The sequence below is a fragment of the Bombina bombina genome, chromosome 1 (assembly GCF_027579735.1).
Source record: "Bombina bombina isolate aBomBom1 chromosome 1, aBomBom1.pri, whole genome shotgun sequence".
In the NCBI taxonomy this organism is placed as follows: Eukaryota; Metazoa; Chordata; class Amphibia; order Anura; family Bombinatoridae; genus Bombina; species Bombina bombina.
Window position 1 is genome coordinate 93,356,658 of NC_069499.1, and position 24,951 is coordinate 93,381,608.

Sequence of the window (24,951 nt, forward strand, 5' to 3'; positions counted from 1 at the left end):
CAGCCAATCGGAATCTAAAGGACGCCATCTTGGATGATGTCACTTAAAGGTACCTTCATTCAGTAAGAAGACTCCAGATGAAGAGGATGCTCCGCGTCAGATGTCTTGAAGATGGAAGATGCCGTCTGTATGAAGACGTCTGCCCGTCTGGAGGACCACTTCACCCGGCTTGGATGAAGACTTCTCCCAGTAAGTCTATCTTAGGATTTTTAAGGGTGTATTGGGTGGGCTTTATTTTTAGGTTAGGGTTTGGGCGGCAAAAGAGCTAACTGCCCTTTTAAGGGCAATGCCCATCCAAATGTCCTTTTCAGGGCAATGGGGAGCTTAGGTTTTTTTAGATAGTATTTTATTTGGGGGGTTGGTTGTGTGGGTGGTGGGTTTTACTGTTCGGTTGGTTGTTTGTATATTTTTTTACAGGTAAAAGAGCTGATTACTTTAATATAGTGGCGGCAACGTTGGGGGCGGCAGATTAGGGGTTAATAAATGTAGGTAGGTGGCGGGGATGTTAAAGACGGCAGGTTAGGGGTTAATAATATTTACCTAATGTTTGCGAGGCCGGAGTGCGGCGGTTTAGGGGTTAACATGTTTATTATAGTGGCGGCGGCGTTGGGGGCAGCAGATTAGGGGTTCATAAGTATAATGTAGGTGGCGGCGGTGTCCGGAGCGGCAGATTAGGAGTTAATAATATAATGCAGGTGTCGGCGATGTCTGGGGCGGCAGATTAGGGGTTAATAAGTGTAAGATTAGGGGTGTTTAGACTCAGGGTTCATGTTAGGGTGATAGGTGTAGACATAACTTTTATTTCCCCATAGGAATCAATGGGGCTGCGTTAAGGAGTTTTACGCTGCTTTTTTGCAGGTGTTAGACTTTTTTTCAGCCTGCTCTCCCTGTTGATTCTTATGGGGAAATCGTGCACAAGCACGTACGACCAGCTCACCGCTGACTTAAGCAGCGCTGGTATTGGAGTGCGGTAATGAGCAAAATTTTGCTCAACGCTCACTTCTTGTCTTTTAATGACGGGTTTCTGAAAACTCATAATACCAGCGCTGCATGTAAGTGAGTGGTGAGGTAAAACTGCTCGTTAACACCGCACAGCCTCTAACGCAAAACTCGTAATCTAGGTGAAAGACAATAATGAGTATGATCCACATTCCTCCACTCGTCTATCGCTGTTCACCATCAGAATCAGAATATTGAGCATCCGGAGGCAAATGAAGACTGAAGTCCTCCAATACCTCCAGTACCTGCCTCAGCAGTATACGCAGGTGTGACAGACTGACTCTAAAGGCAAATCTCATCCCGGCAGGGCATTAGAGGGCCCCGATCCTGACTGCTGTACCCCTAAAGCCTCAGAGGGAACTGCTCCCCCAGAGGAAAGGTTCGTCTCACCTGGCGCCCCCAGGAAAAGAGGACACGGAAAAGCTCTACGCTCGCCCTGAAGAAGTTGTAAATGCATCAACGCCACCAATATGGCCATGCGCAACCGAGCAGCAACCTCTGGTGGAGAGAAACCTCCTTCCGGAGAAGGGGTAACAATACTTGGGACAACTGCCTGTGTAGGAGCAGAAAAATCCAGGGAATGCACCTCACGGGACAAAGAATCCTCAGAGGCGGACGGCTCAGTGGACTGTAATCTTTACCCAGAGGGAGAGAAGAGCACTCTATTACGGCATACAGAACATAAATGATTGGGCTGGATTACCTGGGCCTCTGAGCACTCTACGCAGGGAACAGAATCTGAATCCGAGAAATCCTCTTCATAAAAATCAGAACCCTCCATAACTTGACCGGGAAAATTTGGACAAAAACAACTGGCACCTCACACCCCCAATGGCTTGGGCACTCACCACCTCTTATGACCCAGACAAGTAGAGAACAAACCCTCTCCACCGAAACTCGGGCAAGAATACGGAAATGGAAAACGAAAACGTGACCACTACCGGTCACGAGGTGCAACCCACAGGCCAAGGAAAAGTGTGCCAGTCCCTTCAAGAATTGCGTAGCTCTAAAAACCAATATGTTCCTTAAAGCCCATGAGCCCCACCATCACTACACATAAGCAGACAGAATCACATAACAAACATGATTAAAGCCCCCCACTGTTCAATGACCCCCCTCAGGAGATATTAACCCTAGATTCCATAAAGATAAAGGAGTCCCACTGAGAACCTATCTTCTATCATAACATTATATTCCCACAGAGAAAAGAAAACGATCTTACCGGAATCTATGCCGTGGAACAGTAACACGGTCCTTCAAGTTTGACAGATAGTAGTGTCACTTCTGACATGGACTTGAGTGAAGAAAAAGCAGGCAGCGCTGATTGCTTAATGAGCTGTTAATATGAGTAGGGTTGGTTTTGCAGAAAGACTCTCCCTGCATCTCCGGACTCTTAACTTTCATCCATGCTCTCACTGAGAGGCTGACAGGACTACTTAAAACTCCCATCCCATCTCGAAGAGTACTACCCTCCATAAGAGACTACTCCGTAATCTTCCGACACTTCTCTGCCAACCTCCTCTGACGAAAGGCAAAGAATGACTGGGGGATGAGGGAAGTGGGGGAGGTATTTAAGCCTTTGGCTGGGGTGTATTTGCCTTCTCCTGATGGCCAGGTTCTGTATTTCCCAAAAGTAATGAATGCAGCTCTGGACTCTCCCTGTTTTAAAAAGAAAATATTGTGTTTCATGTCGCTTTAAGCTTTATTGAAAGATTCATTCTCACATTTAGTGGAATATGATTTAAAATAGAAAGAAATATTTTCCTTTTTAATATACAGGGAGTGCAGAATTATTAGGCAAGTTGTATTTTTGAGGATTAATTTTATTATTGAACAACAACCATGTTCTCAATGAACCCAAAAAACTCATTAATATCAAAGCTGAATAGTTTTGGAAGTAGTTTTTAGTTTGTTTTTAGTTATAGCTATTTTAGGGGGATATCTGTGTGTGCAGGTGACTATTACTGTGCATAATTATTAGGCAACTTAACAAAAAACAAATATATACCCATTTCAATTATTTATTTTTACCAGTGAAACCAATATAACATCTCAACATTCACAAATATACATTTCTGACATTCAAAAACAAAACAAAAACAAATCAGTGACCAATATAGCCACCTTTCTTTGCAAGGACACTCAAAAGCCTGCCATCCATGGATTCTGTCAGTGTTTTGATCTGTTCACCATCAACATTGCGTGCAGCAGCAACCACAGCCTCCCAGACACTGTTCAGAGAGGTGTACTGTTTTCCCTCCTTGTAAATCTCGCATTTGATGATGGACCACAGGTTCTCAATGGGGTTCAGATCAGGTGAACAAGGAGGCCATGACATTAGATTTTCTTCTTTTATACCCTTTCTTACCAGCCACGCTGTGGAGTACTTGGACGCGTGTGATGGAGCATTGTCCTGCATGAAAATCATGTTTTTCTTGAAGGATGCAGACTTCTTCCTGTACCACTGCTTGAAGAAGGTGTTTTCCAGAAACTGGCAGTAGGACTGGGAGTTGAGCTTGACTCCATCCTCAACCCGAAAAGGCCCCACAAGCTCATCTTTGATGATACCAGCCCAAACCAGTACTCCACCTCCACCTTGCTGGCGTCTGAGTCGGACTGGAGCTCTCTGCCCTTTACCAATCCAGCCACGGGCCCATCCATCTGGCCCATCAAGACTCACTCTCATTTCATCAGTCCATAAAACCTTAGAAAAATCAGTCTTGAGATATTTCTTGGCCCAGTCTTGACGTTTCAGCTTGTGTGTCTTGTTCAGTGGTGGTCGTCTTTCAGCCTTTCTTACTTTGGCCATGTCTCTGAGTATTGCACACCTTGTGCTTTTGGGCACTCCAGTGATGTTGCAGCTCTGAAATATGGCCAAACTGGTGGCAAGTGGCATCTTGGCAGCTGCACGCTTGACTTTTCTCAGTTCATGGGCAGTTATTTTGCGCCTTGGTTTTTCCACATGCTTCTTGCGACCCTGTTGACTATTTTGAATGAAACGCTTGATTGTTCGATGATCACGCTTCAGAAGCTTTGCAATTTTAAGAGTGCTGCATCCCTCTGCAAGATATCTCACTATTTTTGACTTTTCTGAGCCTGTCAAGTCCTTCTTTTGACCCATTTTGCCAAAGGAAAGGAAGTTGCCTAATAATTATGCACACCTGATATAGGGTGTTGATGTCATTAGACCACACCCCTTCTCATTACAGAGATGCACATCACCTAATATGCTTAAATGGTAGTAGGCTTTCGAGCCTATACAGCTTGGAGTAAGACAACATGCATAAAGAGGATGATGTGGTCAAAATACTCATTTGCCTAATAATTCTGCACTCCCTGTACATTTTTAGTAACTAGTGTTCAGAGAAAACAGTAGGGTACTATTATTTAAAAGGTCGCTGGACTTCCGAGATTGTCTACGAAATCTTGCCAAGATTATGAAGCCTCTGGTGGAATGTTTTAGCTTGAGAAAAGTGCATCTCACAAGGGGCGTGTCCTGTATTTAAAGGGACAGTGTACTCCAGAATTTTTATTGTTTAAAAAGATAATCCCTTTATTACACATTCCCCAGTTTTGCATAAACAACAAGGTTATATAAATACACGTTTTACCGTGCGGTGATTTACTGTGATTACCTTGTATCTAAGCCGCTGCAGACAGCCCCGTTATTTTAGTTTTTTTACAGACTAGTATTTTAGCCAATCAGTGCCCTATCATAAGTATCTTAAAGGGCGTGAGCACGTCATCTATATGGCACACATGAACTAACGTCCTCTAGCTGTGAAAAACTGTCAAATGCATTCAGATAAGAGGTGGCCTTCAATGGCTTAGAAATTAGCACATGAGCCTAGCTAGGTTTAGCTTTCAACTAAGAATACCAAGAGGACAAAGAAAATTGATGATAAATTGGAAAGTTGTTTAAAATTGCATGTCCTATCTGAATCATGCAAGTTTAATTTTGACTAGACTGTCCCTCACAACAAAATGTAATCTAATAATCATTTGAAATTAATAAACAAAATATATAAATAAAAATGCAGTAAAAAATGTATTGTTAAATCACATTAAAAATTCTAATGAAATTGTTCAAAATTTAATTACATTGTGCAAAACTCGTATTTTATGGAAAAATGTAAATTCATATTGAAATCACGCAGGAAAAAAAATTCAAAGTGTATTGCTTCTCTGCCTCTGCTAGTGGGCTAAACAGGGTGTTCAATGAGTGTAGCTAAAAGTTCTCTGCCAGGTTTTGTTATCTATAAGCATTTACTCCTACACATCTCACTGTTTTATCTTGCAAACTGAAAGGTGGCAAGATTGTGTCAAAATATGCAAAACACTTATTACCCTAATAGAAAAACACATGCAAATGAAAATAGGAGGAAAATAATATACATAAAAAACAGGGTAATCTGATTTGTGCTGGATGCAGGTTTTAATTGTTTAAAGGGACATGAAACCCATATTTTGTCTTTCATGATTTAGATAGAGAATACAATTTTAAACATTTCAAAATTACTTCTATTATCAAATTTGCGTCATTCTCATGTTATTTTTTTTTAAATAAATAAGTATCTAGATAGGTAGCGTAAACATGTCTGCAGCCCCAAATGACAGGAAATAGTGCTGCCCTCTAGTGCTCTTGCTAATGTATAACATTGTTGCAAAACTGCTGCCATATAGTGCTGCAGACACATGCACATGCCTGAACTTACCTTCCTGCTTTTCAACAAAGGATAACAAGAGATCAAATATATTTTTGTAAAATAAATAATTTGGAAAGTTGTTTAAAAATGTATATTTTATTTGAATCATTAAATAAAATGTTAGGTTTTATGTCCCTTTAAAGGGTGATTCCCTTTAAAGTCGGGAGATAAGGGCCTACTAAGCGTTGATTTGAGAGAAAACACGTTGAAAACAGCCTTCCGATGGTACTTAACTGCAGTTAGGACTTCTCACATGAACCCCCAGGGAAGTGACTTGTGTTATAGGGGTTGTGGAAGAAAAGGTACATACAAACACATGTGGTGGGATTGTGAGGTTATCCAAGAGGTGTGGAGGAGACTATCCTCGTTTATAGGTCAGCTTGTGGATGAGGAGTTTACGCTTACCATACAACAAGCACTGCTACACGAACCCATGGATATTTATCACAGATACCTGAACACTTTCATCAGAATTCTATGTACAATCACCAGAATATGAATCGCAAGATACTGGAAGACAGGGGCTCCGCCATGGACGGAGATATACAATAAAATACAACTCACATATACCATGTATGAAGAGGCAGCGGAAATCCTAAACAATAGGGAAACAATGCATTAGGTATGGTTCTACTGGATAGGTAGACAAGAGCAATCATCTAGGGTTCTAATTTAGATTGAGCTGACTTTAGGACGACGGGGTGCGCCATGGAACAGGTGTCTCTATATCCAAGGTATTTCGCTCTCTACAAAATGAGTTACTGTTTCTTTTGCTGCCCCCCCCCCTCTACCTCCCCCTCTTCCCCCCCTCTCCCTCCCTCTCTCTCCCCCTTTTTTTTCTTTTTTTTCCCTCTGTTCTTCTCTTTGTATTGATGTTTGTTAACAAAACTTGATGACTAACAGTCTTCTTTTCTTTTTAGTTTTAAATGTGTTTTGCTAAGTTTTATTGCAACTCATTGCACAACTTTGTTATTCTTTTGTGTGCAAATTCTGATAAATGTTAAACGGAAAATACACTAAGATGTATCAGTTCACAATGGAAATAGTGGATATTCATGAAGGTATTCATGCAGGATTATTATCTAGTGATGTGGATTAAATGCCTTTATCTCAGAGGTAATGAGAATGTAATAACTTTACTTTATATGCACATGGTTAAAAAATTTAAATAAAAACTATTTCAATTTAAAGGGTGATTCCCTGCTAATTTCTCTCTCCCCTGCGTAACTTCCTTTTCCAGCAAACATTATTGCTAAAGGAGTCATCTCACAACTCGCGGGGAAAGCTCCTTTTCTCTGAGACAGCACCTGTGATTGTGGTGTTTCATCAAATGCCTAGTTATAAACAAGACGTAAAACAAGTGCAACTTCAAGAGAAACATTAAAATACCTAGAGACAAATATCACTTATCTGATTGATGGAAATAATAAAACACAAATGTCATGTGATTACCACCAAGCTCCAGATGACATTACTGTTAAACAAGGAGAGTGGTGGTGGAGTTCCACCATTGAAAATCAATTGCAGCAAAAAAGGGGTTAATCTGTTCTAATAATGTGATATGTTAATCTATTAGAAGAAAAATGGTGTAATTACAAGGTTTTAAAACAACGTGTGTGCATATTATTGTCAGGATCATTGTAGCTATTTTGTGATACATCTTTATGTCTAGCATTTATTTAGTGCTTGATGTCTTTTTATCACACAATCTATATTAGCGTTATGTTAACACAATAAAACATAACTTTCCTATTGTAAGCATTTTAATTAAGAATAAAAACATTCTATTCACCAATCAAACCAAACGTAGTGGCTTTATTTTAAAAGAATTTGCAAAGGTAACCATTTTAATTAAATTAATTAAAAGTTTCCTTTTTAACAAATCAACAACAAATGATTTAAAAAAAGGTATTTAATAAAAAAAAGTTGGGTGTCTCAGTGTCACTGCTAGAACATTTAAATGGAAGTTTTGAATAGAAGAGTTTTTGCAATATAAATGTATTAGTAAAAATGCTTTTGGTAAAAGCTATAGCTAAATGCTATACATGCTCCATGCACCAGCATTTTAAAAACAGCTCTTTCTGAAAGAGCCTAAGGTGCTTGTATCATCTGGTAACTACTCAGTTTGCATCATAGGCATGATACAAAATCTTCAATAGAGTTGGCGCAGACTCAGCAGGGGTTAAATTACAAGTCCAATAATGAAGCAGTGCTGCGAAGAGGAAATCACAATAGCGTAGTATATAAGGCACAGGACAAACACTACATGGAGTCAAGTGCCATGAATCAGAACATTTGCTCCACATAGATATAAAACAAAAAATAGCTATTTTCAAAGGTGTATTCCTCAATGTATAAGAACAGCTCGATTGATAAGAAGTTTACTAAAACTGCTCTACGCGTTTCGGCGTCTGTCTACTGCTCTACGCGTTTCGGCGGCTATACCACCTTTTTCAAGAGAAATAAAAACATAAAATCAAAAGAGCTCTCCTAGAAGCTGCAGTATTTATATTGCTGGGGCACTGAGATTGTCTAACTATGCTTCACTTGCACGCACACAGAGAAATGCTAACACAAAAACAGTTATAACTTTTACTAGAAGTAGTTTAGCCAATATATGTAAACTGTAAATATGTTTCTATCCAAAGATGTAATTCATCTATGTGCATTTCAGTTTTCACCTGAATGTCTCTTTAATACCTTAGAGTTACTGAAAAGCATGGCTTAAATTAAAACACCAAAATGTGTCATTCTCTTTATAATTGCATTATGGGTACGACCTAATTATAAGACTGATAAGTCTAATACTTTGTAAAGTCATCCATTTCTTTAATGAATATTTAAGAAGATTCATTCCACAAGAGATTATATTAATTAAAAATAAGTTGTGCATATAGTTTGCCTTAGGAAGCGCACTTCCATAACATTATAAATTCCTTGCATAATAAAAAGCCATGTTGCCACAGTAACGTGGATAGTACATATAACGTATAATAACTCGAGTAGAGTTCTCTCACGCAAAAAGCAATTATAAGCTAATAAAATCATTATATTAATATCATTACCACTGTAAAAGAGCAGAATTCTTATCAGCAAAGACACCTTTATAGGAATTTCGTTTAGAATCATTATTTCAAAATATAAAGTAAAGATTTTTTTGTAAAAATAAATACTTAATATGATACTTTAAAGAGACATTGTACTTTGTATCACTCAAAGATGAAATTTTAAAATGTATTACAGTCTCCTTTAAAAATATATATGTCAACAACAAAACTAGTGAGTAACAGATTCCTTGGAAACAGTTGCGCACAAACATGCATTTCCTGCTGGTTTCAATTCAACATTAAATAGATTTTTTTATACAGAAATATTTTTTAGCATTTACTTGATGCATTTTAAAGTGCATTGTTTTTTTTGTTTTGTTTGTTTTTTAAATAAACAGCTATTTTTATGCTTGTGGTGTGTTACACAGCAATAAAGCAGAAGGAATCTGATTTTCAGCCACTTAAAGTGACAGGAAATCTCAAAATGTTCTTTCATGATTTGTATAGAACACACAATTTTAAACAACTTTCCAACTTACTTCTATTATTAAATTTGCTTCATTATCTTGTTATCCTTTGCTGAATGAGCAGCATTACACTGCTGTCAGCTAGATGAACACATCTAGAAAGCCAATCAGAAGAGAGAAATGTGTGCAGGCACCAATGAGCAACTTGCTCCCACTGGTGTAAGATATGTGCATATTATTTTTCAACAAGGGATACCAAGAGAACAAAGCATATTTAAAAATAGAAGTTAATTTAAAAGTGTCTTAAAATAACATTCTCTCGTGTCAATTTTCCTGCCTTCGCCGGCCCGATACGCCCGCCTAATCTCGCCTACCATCGCCGCCGCGGACCTGAAAAAAATCGCCTAAGTTATCAATAAATCTGTCAAAAAGCCGCGCACGAAGTACGGGGCGATGAGCAGAGGACTGTGAGGGTTATCACTCATCCGATCTCGCTGCTCTTCGGCTTTTTTACAGCTTTATTGCTAGCCTGTCACTAAGCACCCACACTAAACTACACTGTTCTACCCCCTATACCGGCGCCCCCGGAGCCTCCCGCAACTCAATAAAGTTAATACCCCCTAAACTGCCGCTCCTGGAGCCCACCGCAAGCTACTCTATACATATTAACCCCTAAACCGCCGCTCCCAGACACCGCCGCAACTCTTATAAATGTATTAACCCCTAAACCGCCGCTCCCGGACACCGCCGCAACCTACATTATACCTAGTAACCCCTATCCTGCCCCCCTATACCGCCGCCCTCTATAATAAAGTTATTAACCCCTATCCGGCTGATCCCGCACCTCGTCGCAACTAAATAAATAGTTTAACCCCTAAACCGCCGCTCCCGGACCCTGCCGCAACCTATATTAAATTTATTAACCCCTAATCTGCCCCCCTAAACCGTCGCCACCTATAATAAATTTATTAACCCCTATCCTGCCCCCCACTACACCGCCGCCACTGTAATAAATTTATTAACCCCTAAACCTAAGTCTAACACTAACCCTAACACCCCCCTAACTTAAATATTAATTAAATAAATCTAAATAATATTTATATTATTAACCCTTTCGTGACAGGGTTAAAGTGCCTACATCGGAACAACTGTTCCGATGTAGACAAATTGAAACTACGCGATCGTGCATACGATCGCGAGATTTCAATTATTGGATCGCATCTGGGGGGCGTCCCTACAATCCTAGGAACGCCCTCCAGACCGCGATTAAATCCCTGAAGCACAGAAGGCTTCAGGACAGCCGTTAGTTATGACGTTCCATTCCGTCATAACGGCTTTAAAGCCCAGTCTAATTATGACGGAATGGAACGGCATAACGGCTTTAAAAGGTTAAATAAATTAATCCTATTTAAAACAAAATACTTACCTTTAAAATAATCCCTAATATAGCTACAATATAAATAATAATTATATTGTAGCTATCTTAGGATTTATTTTTATTTTACAGGTAACTTTCAATTTATTTTAACTAGGTACAATAGCTATTAAATAGTTATTAACTATTTAATAGCTACCTAGCTAAAATAAAGAGAAATTTACCTGTAAAATAAAAACTAACCTAAGTTACAATTACACCTAAATTTATTACAGTGGCGGCGGTGTAGGGGGGGGGGCAGGATAGGGGTTAATAAATGTATTATATGTGGCGACGGTGTAGGGGGGGCAGATTAGGGGTTAATAAATTTAATATAGGTTAATATGTATAGAGTAGCTTACGGTGGGCTCCGGGAGCGGCGGTTTAGGGGGTAATAACTTTATTCAGTTGCGGCGGTGTAGGGGGGACACAGCTTAGGGGTGTTTAGACTCGGGGTACATGTTAGGGTGTTAGGTGTAGACAGCTCCCATAGGAATCAATGGGATGTCTGGCAGCAGCGAACTTGTACTTTCGCTATGGTCAGACTCCCATTGATTCCTATGGGATCCGCCGCCTCCAGGGCGGCGGATTGAAAACCAGGTACGCTGGGCCGGAAAAGTGCCGAGCGTACCTGCTAGTTTTTTGATAACTAGCAAAAGTAGTCAGATTGTGCCGCACTTGTGTGCAGAACATCTGGAGTGACGTAAGAATTGATCTGTGTCGGACTGAGTCCGGCGGATCGAAGCTTACGTCACAAAATTCTACTTTTGCCGGTCTCTAGCCTTTGATAACTAAGGCGAATCAGCCTTGCCACAAATACGCTTCGGAATTCCAGCGTATTTGAGGTTGACGGCTTGATAACTACCCCCCTCTATCTGAATTGTGCAAGTTTAATTTTGACTTTCCTATCCCTTTAACAATCAGTCTACTTCAGATTTGTTATTGTTTAAAGTGAATGTCAAGTTAACGTAATAAAGTAAAGGCAAACGATAGAAGTTGCAAAATGAATGAGAGTTTCATTCATAAAATCTTTACTGTATACTTATCTTCAGAGATATTTCAATAAAACCGCTCTACAGATAAGAACTGAAGGTCCGGTCGCCATATTCAACAATTGATTGACAGATTACTCATCTGCAATCAACTAATCGTTGTTTCCCCCGGGCAGTGATGTTTGTGTAAAGGGGCTGAACGCCGGGGGGGATAGATAATCCCTTTATTACCCATTCCCCAGTTTTGCATAACCAACACTGTTATATTAATATACTTTTTACCTCTGATTAACTTGTATCTAAGCCTATGCCTAAGCCTTTAGCCAATCAATGCCCTCTCATAAGTAACTCCACAGGCGTGAGCACAATGTTATCTATATGGCAAACGAACTAACGCCCTCTGGATGTGAAAAACTGTCAAATGCATTAAGATAAGAGGCGTCCTTCAAGGGCTTATAAATTAGCATATGAGCTTACCTTGGTTTAGCTTTCAACTAAGAATACCAAAAGAACAAAGCAAATTTGATGATAAAAGTAAATTGGAAAGTTGTTTAAAATCACATGCCCTATCTGAATCATCAAAGTGTAATTTTGACTAGACTGTCCTTTTAAAGGCCCAATCACTTCCTCTTTTCTTCAAGAAAACAATATTTTTAACATGTTTAAATAGTGCTCTTTCATTTGCATGATAGAACTTTTTAGATGTTTTTGCCACTTCAACACATGGCTATTAAGCAGTCATTGCCAAGCTAAATCCTTACTTCGTAACACATTTTAGATTTCTCTATTTGAAATATGTTCAAATGAAAGTAGTCCTGTTTAAAATCGATTACAGGATTAATGTAAACATTTTTAATAATTCAGCACATACTGTATGTAACTTTGCCCCTATGAGCTTCTATATTTATACTGATGAGCAGGAGATGATATCATTAGTTGGCAAACCACCAGCTTAGAAGATCAGGGGAAGGACATATTGCTGAGCACGTCTGGTGCTAGTATCTCTGTTAATATTTAGAGGATGAGCACTAATAATACTGAGCAAAAGAACTGTAGTTCAAGCACTTTAGTAATGGTTTAGGTTATGGTTTTCAAAACCTCGCTGCTCAGGCGAGATATTCTAAGAAGTCTCGTCAGTACGGCAAGGCCCTTAAAAATTTTTTTTCAAAACACAAATTTTATCTTGAGAAATATTTATGTTGCTATGTAGTGTTCTGTATGTGAAACAGAGACTCCTTACAATACAAGATCTAAAAAAATTCCAAAGGTTTTGTGTGATTTCTCTCCATACCGGCGAGGTTTTATATATCAGCCTTAGAGAAAATTAAGTTCCCATAAGTTTGTTGACTTTTTAAAGGGACATGAAACGCAACATTATTTTTTTTCATGATTCAGATAGAGCATACGATTTGAAACAACTTTACAAATTACTTCTTTTATCTAATTAGCTAAGTTTCTTGGTATCTTTTGTTGAAAAGCATACCTAGGTATGCTCAAGAGCCGGGAGCTAGCTGCTGATTGGTGGCTGCACAAATATGTCTCTTGTGATTGGCTTACAATCACAAGAGGCATATTTGCATTGCTGCTCCTTCAAAAAAGGATACCAAGAGAATAAAGCTAAATTTATAATTTAAGTAAATTGGAAAGTACTTTTTTTTACAAATGTATGCTGAATCATGAAAGAAAACATTTGGGTTTCATGACCTTTTATTGGGTTAATACTTTCTACCTGGGTCTCAGGATGGTGAATGGTACTTTTATGTACATTACTCCCTATCTAAGACAGGGTACATTATGTCATAAAGACAATTAGAAAGAGCAAGTAAATAAGTATATTTGATATTATTTTGTATCATCAATAAGACTATATTTAAAGGGATTGCAAAGTCAAAATAAAACTTGAATAATTCAGATAGAACATGTAATTTTAAGTAACTTTTAAACTCACTTCTATTTTCAAATGTGCTTCATTCTCTTGGCATCCCCTGTTGAAAAATAATACTCACATATCCTACACTAGTGGGAGCTAGCTGCTGATTGGTGCCTGCACACCTTTGTCTCTTGTGATTGGCTAACAAGATGTGTTCAGCTATTAGTGCAATGTCCTTCAGCAAAGGATAACAAGAGAATGAAGCAAATTTATTAATAGAAGCAAATTGGAAAGTTGTTTAAATTGTATGTTATACCTAAATCATGAAAGCAAAATATGGGGTTTCCTGCCCCTTTAAATTGAATTTTACATTCTTTCCTCCAGCCTAAAAAAACTCAATTTGAAATTTATATTTGATAAACATATGTGGTCCTTACCCTTCCACAGGGTCATTCAACCTTTTCAGCAGCCTGGCTGAGTGTTTTTACATAACTAGAGAGCCAATGAGCACATTTTATAATTATCAACTTAATATTATACAACTCTGTCTTCTGCTCTGTTACTTATGTAGTCCTCATTCCAGAACCGAAATAGATATTATGTTTGCAGAGCTCTGTTTAAATGGATATTACATGTGGCCTTCCCACTTGCCCTGGGGGAATAACAGTTATGTAGTAGAGGGAACAGGTAATTCATACAGTATCGTAATAGATGCCGGGGTCAAGTTGGGCGGGAATGCATGGGAACGGAGTTCCTGCATTATCTTTGCAGGAGGAACTAAGTTCCCCCTGGACAGAGAACAGAAACTCTACAGTAAACACTGCTGCTGGTGGTGGAAGTAGCTGGAGCACAGTCTGGTTAGAGGGATAGTGAGATCATCTAGTAATGGGCATTAACTCTTCCTACAATACACTAAATGCAAGCCTGTGATCGCTCCTGTTGTGTGATCACCCCGCAATGTGTGAAACACATGGCGCTTACATTTCTGTGTGGCTTGCACGGGGGTATTTAGCTTCCCTCAGCAGAAATAGGACAATTGCACCTTAAATGGGTGAGACTCTGTGACAGAGGAGGCTTCGCAGGCCCAAATGCAACCATTCAACTCTTAATTGGTTTTAATTTGCTATCATTAACCAAAGTGTATAGATTATATACATATAAATACAGTCTGTGCGTGTGTATAAAAAAATATTAATTGTTTGGGGGTGGAAGTCTTGGTGAGTTCCCACAAACTTTTTGGAGGACTTGACCACTGAATACAGGGAGTGCAGAATTATTAGGCAAGTCGTATTTTTGAGGATTAATTTTATTATTGAACAACAACCATGTTCTCAATGAACCCAAAAAACTCATTAATATCAAAGCTGAATAGTTTTGGAAGTAGTTTTTAGTTTGTTTTTAGTTATAGCTATTTTAGGGGGATATCTGTGTGTGCAGGTGACTATTACTGTGCATAATTATTAGGCAACTTAACAAAAAACAAATATATACCCATTTGAATTATTTATTTTTACTAGTGAAACCAATATAACATCTCAACATTCACAAATATACATTTCTGACATTCAAAAACAAAACAAAAACAAATCAGTGACCAATATAGCCAACTTTATTTGCAAGGACACTCAAAAGCCTGCCATCCATGGATTCTGTCAGTGTTTTGATCTGTTCACCATCAACATTGCGTGCAGCAGCAACCACAGCCTCCCAGACACTGTTCAGACAGGTGTACTGTTTTCCCTCCTTGTAAATCTCACATTTGATGATGGACCACAGGTTCTCAATGGGGTTCAGATCAGGTGAACAAGGAGGCCATGTCATTAGATTTTCTTCTTTTATACCCTTTATTGCCAGCTACGCTGTGGAGTACTTGGACGCGTGTGATGGAGCATTGTCCTGCATGAAAATCATGTTTTTCTTGAAGGATGCAGACTTCTTCCTGTACCACTGCTTGAAGAAGGTGTCTCCAGAAACTGGCAGTAGGACTGGGAGTTGAGCTTGACTCCATCCTCAACCCGAAAAGGCCCCACAAGCTCATCTTTGATGATACCAGTCCAAACCAGTACTCCACCTCCACCTTGCTGGCGTCTGAGTCGGACTGGAGCTCTCTGCCCTTTACCAATCCAGCCACGGGCCCATCCATCTGGCCCATCACGACTCACTCTCATTTTATCAGTCGATAAAACCTTAGAAAAATCAGTCTTGAGATATTTCTTGGCCCAGTCTTGACGTTTCAGCTTGTGTGTCTTGTTCAGTGGTGGTCATCTTTCAGCCTTTCTTACCTTGGCCATGTCTCTGAGTATTGCACACCTTGTGCTTTTGGGCACTCCAGTGATGTTGCAGCTCTGAAATATGGCCAAACTGGTGGCAAGTGGCATCTTGGCAGCTGCACGCTTGACTTTTCTCAGTTCATGGGCAGTTATTTTGCGCCTTGGTTTTTCCACACGCTTCTTGCGACCCTGTTGACTATTTTGAATGAAACGCTTGATTGTTCGATGATCATGCTTCAGAAGCTTTGCAATTTTAAGAGTGCTGCATCCCTCTGCAAGATATCTCACTATTTTTTACTTTTCTGAGCCTGTCAAGTCCTTCTTTTGACCCATTTTGCCAAAGGAAAGGAAGTTGCCTAATAATTATGCACACCTGATATAGGCTGTTGATGTCATTAGACCACACCCCTTCTCATTACAGAGATGCACATCACCTAATATGCTTAATTGGTAGTAGGCTTTCGAGCCTATACAGCTTGGAGTAAGACAACATGCATAAAGAGGATGATGTGGTCAAAATACTCATTTGCCTAATAATTCTGCACTCCCTGTAGATGATGTTGAAATAAAACTAAAGGTCTATTGAGATACCTGTTTATTAATAAAAAAACTAAAAAAAACTAAAAGACTAGTCATTTAGCGCAAGTAATCATAATCTTGGATAATGTTTATAGACAAAAAAATAAAACTAGTACTTAGTACTGACAATCACTACCTGCTCAGGCAAAGAGTTCCACAAATTGATTGTTTTCACAGTTAAAAAAACAAACAAAAAAAAACATTTTTGTTGGAGAAGGTTAAATATCCCTTCCTTTAAGATCTTGTCACAATTTTCTCAGCAGTTCTTTATATGAACCATGAATATATATTATATAAAGTAATCATATCACCCAATTTTTTCCCCATATCATTTAATCACTAGCGACACTGCAAAACTATGTGTTTAATCCCCAGAGTGTGACTTTAACTATGAATTTAAGTCATTGGCTGGGGTTAAACACATACGGCGAGATTACGAGTTTTTTGTCGGTAATGGTATGCGGTGTTAACAAGCCTTTTTTTCTCACCGCTCACTTAAGACAACGCTGGTATTATGGGTTTTTACAAACCCGGCGTTAGCCGCAGAAAAGTGAGCGTTGAGCAAAATTTATCTCCACATCTCACCTCAATACCAGCGCTGTTTACGATAGTGGTAAGCTGGCTAAACGTGCTCGTGCACGATTTCCCCATAGGAAACAATGGGGCAGAGCCGGCTGAAAAAAAAACCTAACACCTGCAAAAAAGCAGTGTTCATCTCCTTATGTAGCCCCATTGTTTCCTATGGGAAAATACATTTTCTGTTTACACCTAACACCCTAACATGAACTCCGAGTCTAAACACCCCTAATCTTACACTTATTAACCCCTAATCTGTCGCCCCCGACATCGCTGAGACCTGCATTATATTATTAACCCCTAATCTGCCGCTCCGTACACCGCCGCAACCTACATTATACCTATGAACCCCTAATCTGCTGCCCCCAACATCGCCGATACCTACATTATATTTTATAACCCCTAATCTGCCACACACAATGTTGCCGCAACCTACCTACACTTCTTAACCCCTAATCTGCCGCCCCCAACGTTGCCGCAACTATAATAAAGTTATTAACCCCTAAATCTAAGTCTAACCCTAAACCTAACCCCCCCTAACTGAAATATAATTCAAATAACTACAATTAACTAAATAATAATTTCATTGTAGCTAGCTTAGGGTTTATTTTTATTTTACAGGCAACTTTGTATTTATTTTAACTAGGTACAATAGTTATTAAATAGTTATTAACTATTTAATAACTACCTAGCTAAAATAATTACAAATGAACCTGTAAAATACAATTACACCTAACACTACACTATAAATAAATTATTTACCTAAATTTAATTAAACTAATTACAATTAAATAAAATAAACTAAAGTACAAAAAAAAACCAACTAAATTCCAAAAAATAATAAAAAATGTACACGATTTTTAAACTAATTACACCTACTCTAATCCCCCTAATAAAATAAAAAAAGCCCCCCAAAATAAAAAAAAGCCCTACCCTATACTAAATTACAAATAGCCCTTAAAAGGGCCTTTTGCGGGGCATTGCCCCAAAGTAACCAGCTCTATTACCTGTAAAAAAAATTACAATACCCCCCCAACATTACAACCCACCACCCACACACCAAACCCTACTCTGAAACCCACCCAATACCCCCTTAATAAAACCTAACACTAACCCCTTGAAGATCACCCTACCTTGAGACGTCTTCACCCAACTGGCAGAAGTGGTCCTCCAGATGGCCAGAAGTCTTCATCCAGGCGGCATCGTCTATCTTCATCCATCCGGAGCGGAGCGGGTCCATCTTCAAGCCAGCCGACGCGGAAAATCCTCTTCCAACGACATCCAACTGAAGAATGAAGGTTCCTTTAAATGACGTCATCCAAGATGGCGTCCCTTGAATTCCAATTGGCTGATAGGATTCTATCAGCCAATTGTTTTTGTACTTTAGTTTATTTTATTTAATTGTAATTTGTTTAATTTAATTTAGGTAATTTATTTATTTATAGTGTAGTGTTAGGTGTAATTGTAACTTAGATAAGGGTTTATTTTACAGGTAAATTTGTACTTATTTTAACTAGGAAGTTATTAAATAGTTAATAACTATTTAATAACTATTGTACCTAGTTAAAATAAATACAAACTTGCCTGTAAAAAAATAAATAAACCCTGAGATAGATACAATGTAATTATTAGTTATATTGTAGCTATTTTAGGGTTTATTTTATAGGTAAGTATTTAGTTTTAAATAGGAATAATTAATTTAATTGTAATAATTTTTTTTCGATTATTTTAAATTATATTTAAGTTAGGGGGGGTTAGGGTTAGACTTAGGTTTAGGGGTTAATACATTTAATATAGTGGCGGCGACATTGGGGGCGGCAGAATAGGGGTTCATAAAATTTAACTAGTGTTTGCAAGGCGGGAGTGCGGCGGTTTAGGGGTTAATATATTTATTACAGTGGTGGAGATGTCCGGTCGGCAGATTAGGGGTTAAAAAAATTATTAAAGTGTTTGAGATGTGTGGGGGGCCTCAGTTTAGGGGTTAATAGGTAGTTTATGGGAGTTAGTGTACTTTTTATCACTTTAGTTAAGAGTTTTATGTTACTGCGTTAGCCCATAAAACTCTTAACTACTGACTTTTAAATGCGGTAGGAGTCTTGACAGGAGAGGGTGTACCGCTCACTTTTTCCAAGACTCATAATACCGGCGTTAGGCAAATCCCATTAAAAAGATAGGATACGCAATTGACGTAAGTGGATTTGCGGTATGCTCGAGTCGCGGAAAAAAAGGGAGCGGTACACTTGTACCTGCCAGACTTGTAATACGCTGGTAAAAAAGCAGCGTTGGGACCTCTCAATGCTGCTTTTTAAGGCTAACGCAAGACTCGTAATCTAGGCGATAGTTTTGCAGCATTTAACATTTTTCTAACAATGCTAGCATCCTTAGCCAAAGCTAATCCTTTTCGTCAAGGTGCAATGCATCCTTACTGTACTACTCCTTGCATACAACCAAAAAGCCAGAAGATTATTCTGAAAAAAACATCAAACTCTCCTTCCTAAAAAAACTTTTAGTTGTGCATTAACCACTGTAAACCCCTTTTGCATTACTGTGTTAACATACTGTATTTCATAAAAGGCTACTGTCCTAGCTACCTAAATTGATTTTTTTATAGGAAATTACCTACCCTGCCATTGATATCAACATGGTGTAGTGTAACTGCAGGAACAATTCTCAAATTAATTCATGGGATATAACATTTAAATGTGCAGGTGTGCATTTCAAATTAAAATTCATTGCCATTTATTTTTTACAACATGATTATATTAGCACAAATGCTTCTAGTAAAACACGGTATTGTTTTTTTAGCAGCATATGCACCAGCATTTAAACACAAAGTCTACACTGATGCAAAATACTCCCCTGGCAGCTCCCTGAACAGGTATGGGGGCCTAGTTATCAAGCCGTCAACCTCAAATACGCTGGAATTCCGCAGCGTATTTGTGGCGAGGCTGATTCGCCTTAGTTATCAAAGGCTAGAGACCGGCAAAAGTAGAATTTTGTGACGTAAACTTCGATCCGCCGGACTCAGTCCGACACAGATCGATTCTTACGTCACTCCAGATGTTCCGCACACAAGTGCGGCACAATCTGACTACTTTTGCTAGTTATCAAAAAACTAGCAGGTACGCTCGGCACTTTTCCTGCCCAGCGTACCTGGTTTTCAAACCGCCACCCTGGAGGCGGCGGATCCCATAGGAATCAATGGGAGTCTGACCATAGCGAAAGTACAATTTCGCTGCTGCCAGACATCCCATTGATTCCTATGGGAACTGTCTACACCTAACACCCTAACATGTACCCCGAGTCTAAACACCACTAATCTGTCCCCCCTACACCGCCGCAACTAAATAAAGTTATTACCCCCTAAACCACCGCTCCCGGAGCCCACCGCAAGCTACTCTATACATATTAACCCCTAAACCGCCGCTCCCTGACCCCGCCGCAACTATAATAAATGTATTAACCCCTAAACCGTCGCTCCCAGAGCCCATCGCAAGCTACTCTATACATATTAACCCCTAAACCGCCGCTCCCGGAGCCCACCGCAACCTATATTAAATTTATTAACCCCTAATCTGCCCCCCTACACCGTCGCCACCTATAATACATTTATTAACCCCTATCCTGCCCCCCACTACACCACCGCCACTGTAATAAAATTATTAACCCCTAAACCTAAGTCTAACACTAACCCTAACACCCCCCTAACTTAAATATTAATTAAATAAATCTAAATAATGTTTCTATTATGAACTAAATTAATCCTATTTAAAACTAAATACTTACCTGTAAAATAAACCCTAAGAGTGATACAATATAAATAATAATTATATTGTAGCTATCTTAGGATTTATTTTTATTTTACAGGCATCTTTCAATTTATTTTAACTAGGTACAATAGCTATTAAATAGTTATTAACTATTTAATAGCTTACCTAGCTAAAATAAAGAGAACCTGTAAAATAAAAACTAACCTAAGTTACAATTACACCTAACACTACACTATACTTTAATAAATTATTTCTATTTAAAACTAAATACTTACCTGTAAAATAAACCCTAAGATAGCGACAATGTAATAATAATTACATTGTAGCTATTTTAGGAATTATATTTATTTTACAGGTAACTTTGTATTTATTTTAGCTAGTTAGAATAGTTATTAAATAGTTATTAACTATTTAATAACTACCTAGCTAAAATAAATACAAAATTACCTGTAAAATAAATCCTAACCTAAGTTACAATTAAACCTAACACTACACTATCAATAAATAAATTAAATAAATTACCTACAAATAACTACAATTAAATACAATTACATAAACTAACTAAAGTACAAAAAATAAAAAAGCTAAGTTACAAAAAATAAAAAAAATAGGTTACAAACATTTTAAAAATATTACAACAATTTTAAGATACTTACACCTAATCTAAGCCCCCTAATAAAATAACAAACCCCCCCCCCAAAATAAAAAAATGCCCTACCCTATTCTAAATTAAAAAAGTTCAAAGCTCTTTTACCTTACCAGCCCTTAAAAGGGCCATTTGTGGGGCATGCCCCAAAGAATTCAGCTCTTTTGCCTGTAAAAGAAAAATACAACCCCCCCCCAACATTAAAGCCCACCACCCACATACCCCTAATCTAACCCAAACCCCCCTTAAAATAACCTAACACTAATCCCCTGAAGATCATCCTACCTTTAGTCGTCTTCACTCAGCCGAGCCACCGATGGAACTGAAGAGGAGACCCGGACCGGCAGAAGTGATTCTCCAAGCGGCGCTGAAGAAATCTTCCATCCGATGAAGTGATCCTCCAAGCGGCGCTGAAAAAGTCTTCCATCCGGGCGATGTCATCTTCCAAGAGGCGCTGAAGAAGTCTTCTATCCGGGCGATGTCATCTTCCAAGCCGGGTCTTGAATCTTCATCCCGCCGATGCGGAACATCCTTCTTTACCGACGGACTACCGACGAATGAAGGCTCCTTTAAGGGACGTCATCCAAGATGGCGTCCCTTCAATTCCGATTGGCTGATAGGATTCTATCAGCCAATCGGAATTAAGGTAGGAAAAATCTGATTGGCTGATTGAATCAGCCAATCAGATTCAAGTTCAATCCGATTGGCTGATCCAATCAGCCAATCAGATTGAGCTTGCATTCTATTGGCTGACCGAAACAGCCAATAGAATGCGAGCTCAATCTGATTGGCTGATTGGATCAGCCAATCGGATTGAACTTGAATCTGTTTGGCTGATTGAATCAGCCAATCAGATTTTTCCTACCTTAATTCCGATTGGCTGATAGAATCCTATCAGCCAATCGGAATTGAAGGGACGCCATCTTGGATGACGTCCCTTAAAGGAGCCTTCATTCGTCGGTAGTCCGTCGGTAAAGAAGGTTGTTCCGCGTCGGCGGGATGAAGATTCAAGACCCGGCTTGGAAGATGACATCGCTCGGATAGAAGACTTTTTCAGCGCCGCTTGGAGGATCACTTCATCGGATGGAAGATTTCTTCAGCGCCGCTTGGAGGATCACTTCTGCCGGTCCGGGTCTCCTCTTCAGTTCCATCGGTGGCTCGGCTGAGTGAAGACGACTAAAGGTAGGATGATCTTCAGGGGATTAGTGTTAGGTTATTTTAAGGGGGGTTTGGGTTAGATTAGGGGTATGTGGGTGGTGGGTTTTAATGTTGGGGGAGTTGTATTTTTCTTTTACAGGCAAAAGAGCTGAATTCTTTGGGGCATGCCCCACAAATGGCCCTTTTAAGGGCTGGTAAGGTAAAAGAGCTTTGAACTTTTTTAATTTAGAATAGGGTAGGGCATTTTTTTTATTTTGGGGGGGTTTGTTATTTTATTAGGGGGCTTAGATTAGGTGTAAGTATCTTAAAATTGTTGTAATATTTTTAAAATGTTTGTAACCTATTTTTTTTTATTTTTTGTAACTTAGCTTTTTTATTTTTTGTACTTTAGTTAGTTTATGTAATTGTATTTAATTGTAGTTATTTGTAGGTAATTTATTTAATTAATTTAATGATAGTGTAGTGTTAGGTTTAATTGTAACTTAGGTTAGGATTTATTTTACAGGTAATTTTGTATTTATTTTAGCTATGTAGTTATTAAATAGTTAATAACTATTTAATAACTATTCTAACTAGCTAAAATAAATACAAAGTTACCTGTAAAATAAAAATAAATCCTAAGATAGCTACAATATAATTATTATTTATATTGTAGCTATATTAGGGTTTATTTTACAGGTAAGTATTTAGTTTTAAATAGGAATAATTTATTTAAGTATAGTGTAGTGTTAGGTGTAATTGTAACTTAGGTTAGTTTTTATTTTACAGGTAAATTTATCTTTATTTTAGCTAGGTAGCTATTAAATAGTTAATAACTATTTAATAGCTATTGTACCTAGTTAAAATAAATTGAAATTTGCCTGTAAAATAAAAATAAATCTTAAGATAGCTACAATAGAAATATTATTTAGATTTATTTAATTAATATTTAAGTTAGGGGGGTGTTAGGGTTAGTGTTAGACTTAGGTTTAGGGGTTAATAAATGTATTACAGTGGCGGCGGTGTAGTGGGGGCAGGATAGGGGTTAATAAATTTATTATAGGTGGCGACGGTGTAGGGGGGGCAGGATAGGGGTTAATAGGTATAATGTAGGTGGAAGCGGTGTCCGGGAGCGGCGGTTTAGGGGTTAATACATTTATCAGAGTTGCGGCAGGGTCTAGGAGCGGCGGTTTAGGGGTTAATACATTTATCAGAGTTGTGGCAGGGTCTAGGAGCGGCAGTTTAGGGGTTAATACATTTATCAGAGTTGCGGCAGGGTCTAGGAGCGGCGGTTTAGGGGTTAATAACTTTATTTAGTTGCGGGGGGCTCCGTGGGTGCCGGTATAGGGGGTAGAACAGTGTAGTTAGTGTGAGTGCTTAGTGACAGGCTAGCAATAAAGCTGGGAAAAAGCCGAAGAGCAGCGAGATCGGATGAGTGATAACTCTCACAGTCCGCTGCTCATCGCCCCGCGGCTTTTTGACAGCTTTATTTGATAACTTAGGCGAAATTTTTCAGGTCTGCGGCGGCGATGTGAGGCAAGCTTAGGCGGGCGTATTGGGCCAGCGAACGCAGGAAAGTTGACACGTTGATAACTACCCCCCATGGTGTTTGACTGCTGATGTTTTAGTCATGCACAGCATATGTGCGTATGACACTGAAATAATTATAACTTTTATTAGAAGCATTTTTGCTAATTTCAATTTTGACCTTTCTATGCCTTTAAATTGTATGTTCTCTATAGTGCCCTAATCCAAAAAGTACTTAATAGCAACATTCATCCTCTATACTAGTTTAAAATGATTCTGCTGTGTCCAATATGTCATTATTCAGTGCAATTCCCTCTGACACTTAAGTAAAAAAAAAAATTGATTCAGAAAGAACATGCACAGTCCTTTTATATGCACACTTTCTGGGGAACAAGACCTTACTAAGCATGTGCAGAAGCTCACAGGATATACATATACTAGTCTGTGATTGGCTGATTTCTGTCACGTGATACAGGGGCTGGAAAATGGGAGAAAAAATTAATTTGCCAGAAAAAAAGTCTACTGTGTATTTGAAATTCAAAGTAGGTGTTAAATCATTGTCTTTTTATTATGCACTTTTTAATTATGCAAATCTACTGCATTTAGTGGTCCTTTAAATAACCCATATCGCTAACAGATGAAAGGGGAGCTTCAGCATAAATGTACAAAAGCATATTTACTATCATTTTAAACAATACTTCCATGACCCGACACAAGTGGATAACCAAGTGAAATAGAGGTATTCTTATGAATTTTAGGAATCTAATTTATTATTATCACAATTAGATTCTGATTATATAAAAACTGCTCCTCTTACTGTGTAATGAGACATTGTTCTCAAGTATTTCCTTTAAATCGTTTGTTGGATTATTAAACTTCTTAAAAAAACATGATGTCTTACACTAAGATTCTACATTCTTAACTCTTCTATGATCAAATTTTTTTACCTTC

The 24,951-nt window shown here is 38.5% G+C and overlaps 1 protein-coding gene across 1 annotated transcript in view; it reads right to left on the reverse strand.

Annotated features, from left to right (window-relative positions):
- The window catches only part of PPP4R4 (protein phosphatase 4 regulatory subunit 4), a 649,956-nt gene that overhangs the window by 264,623 nt on the left and 360,382 nt on the right, over positions 1-24,951 (reverse strand). The window lies entirely within an intron of this gene.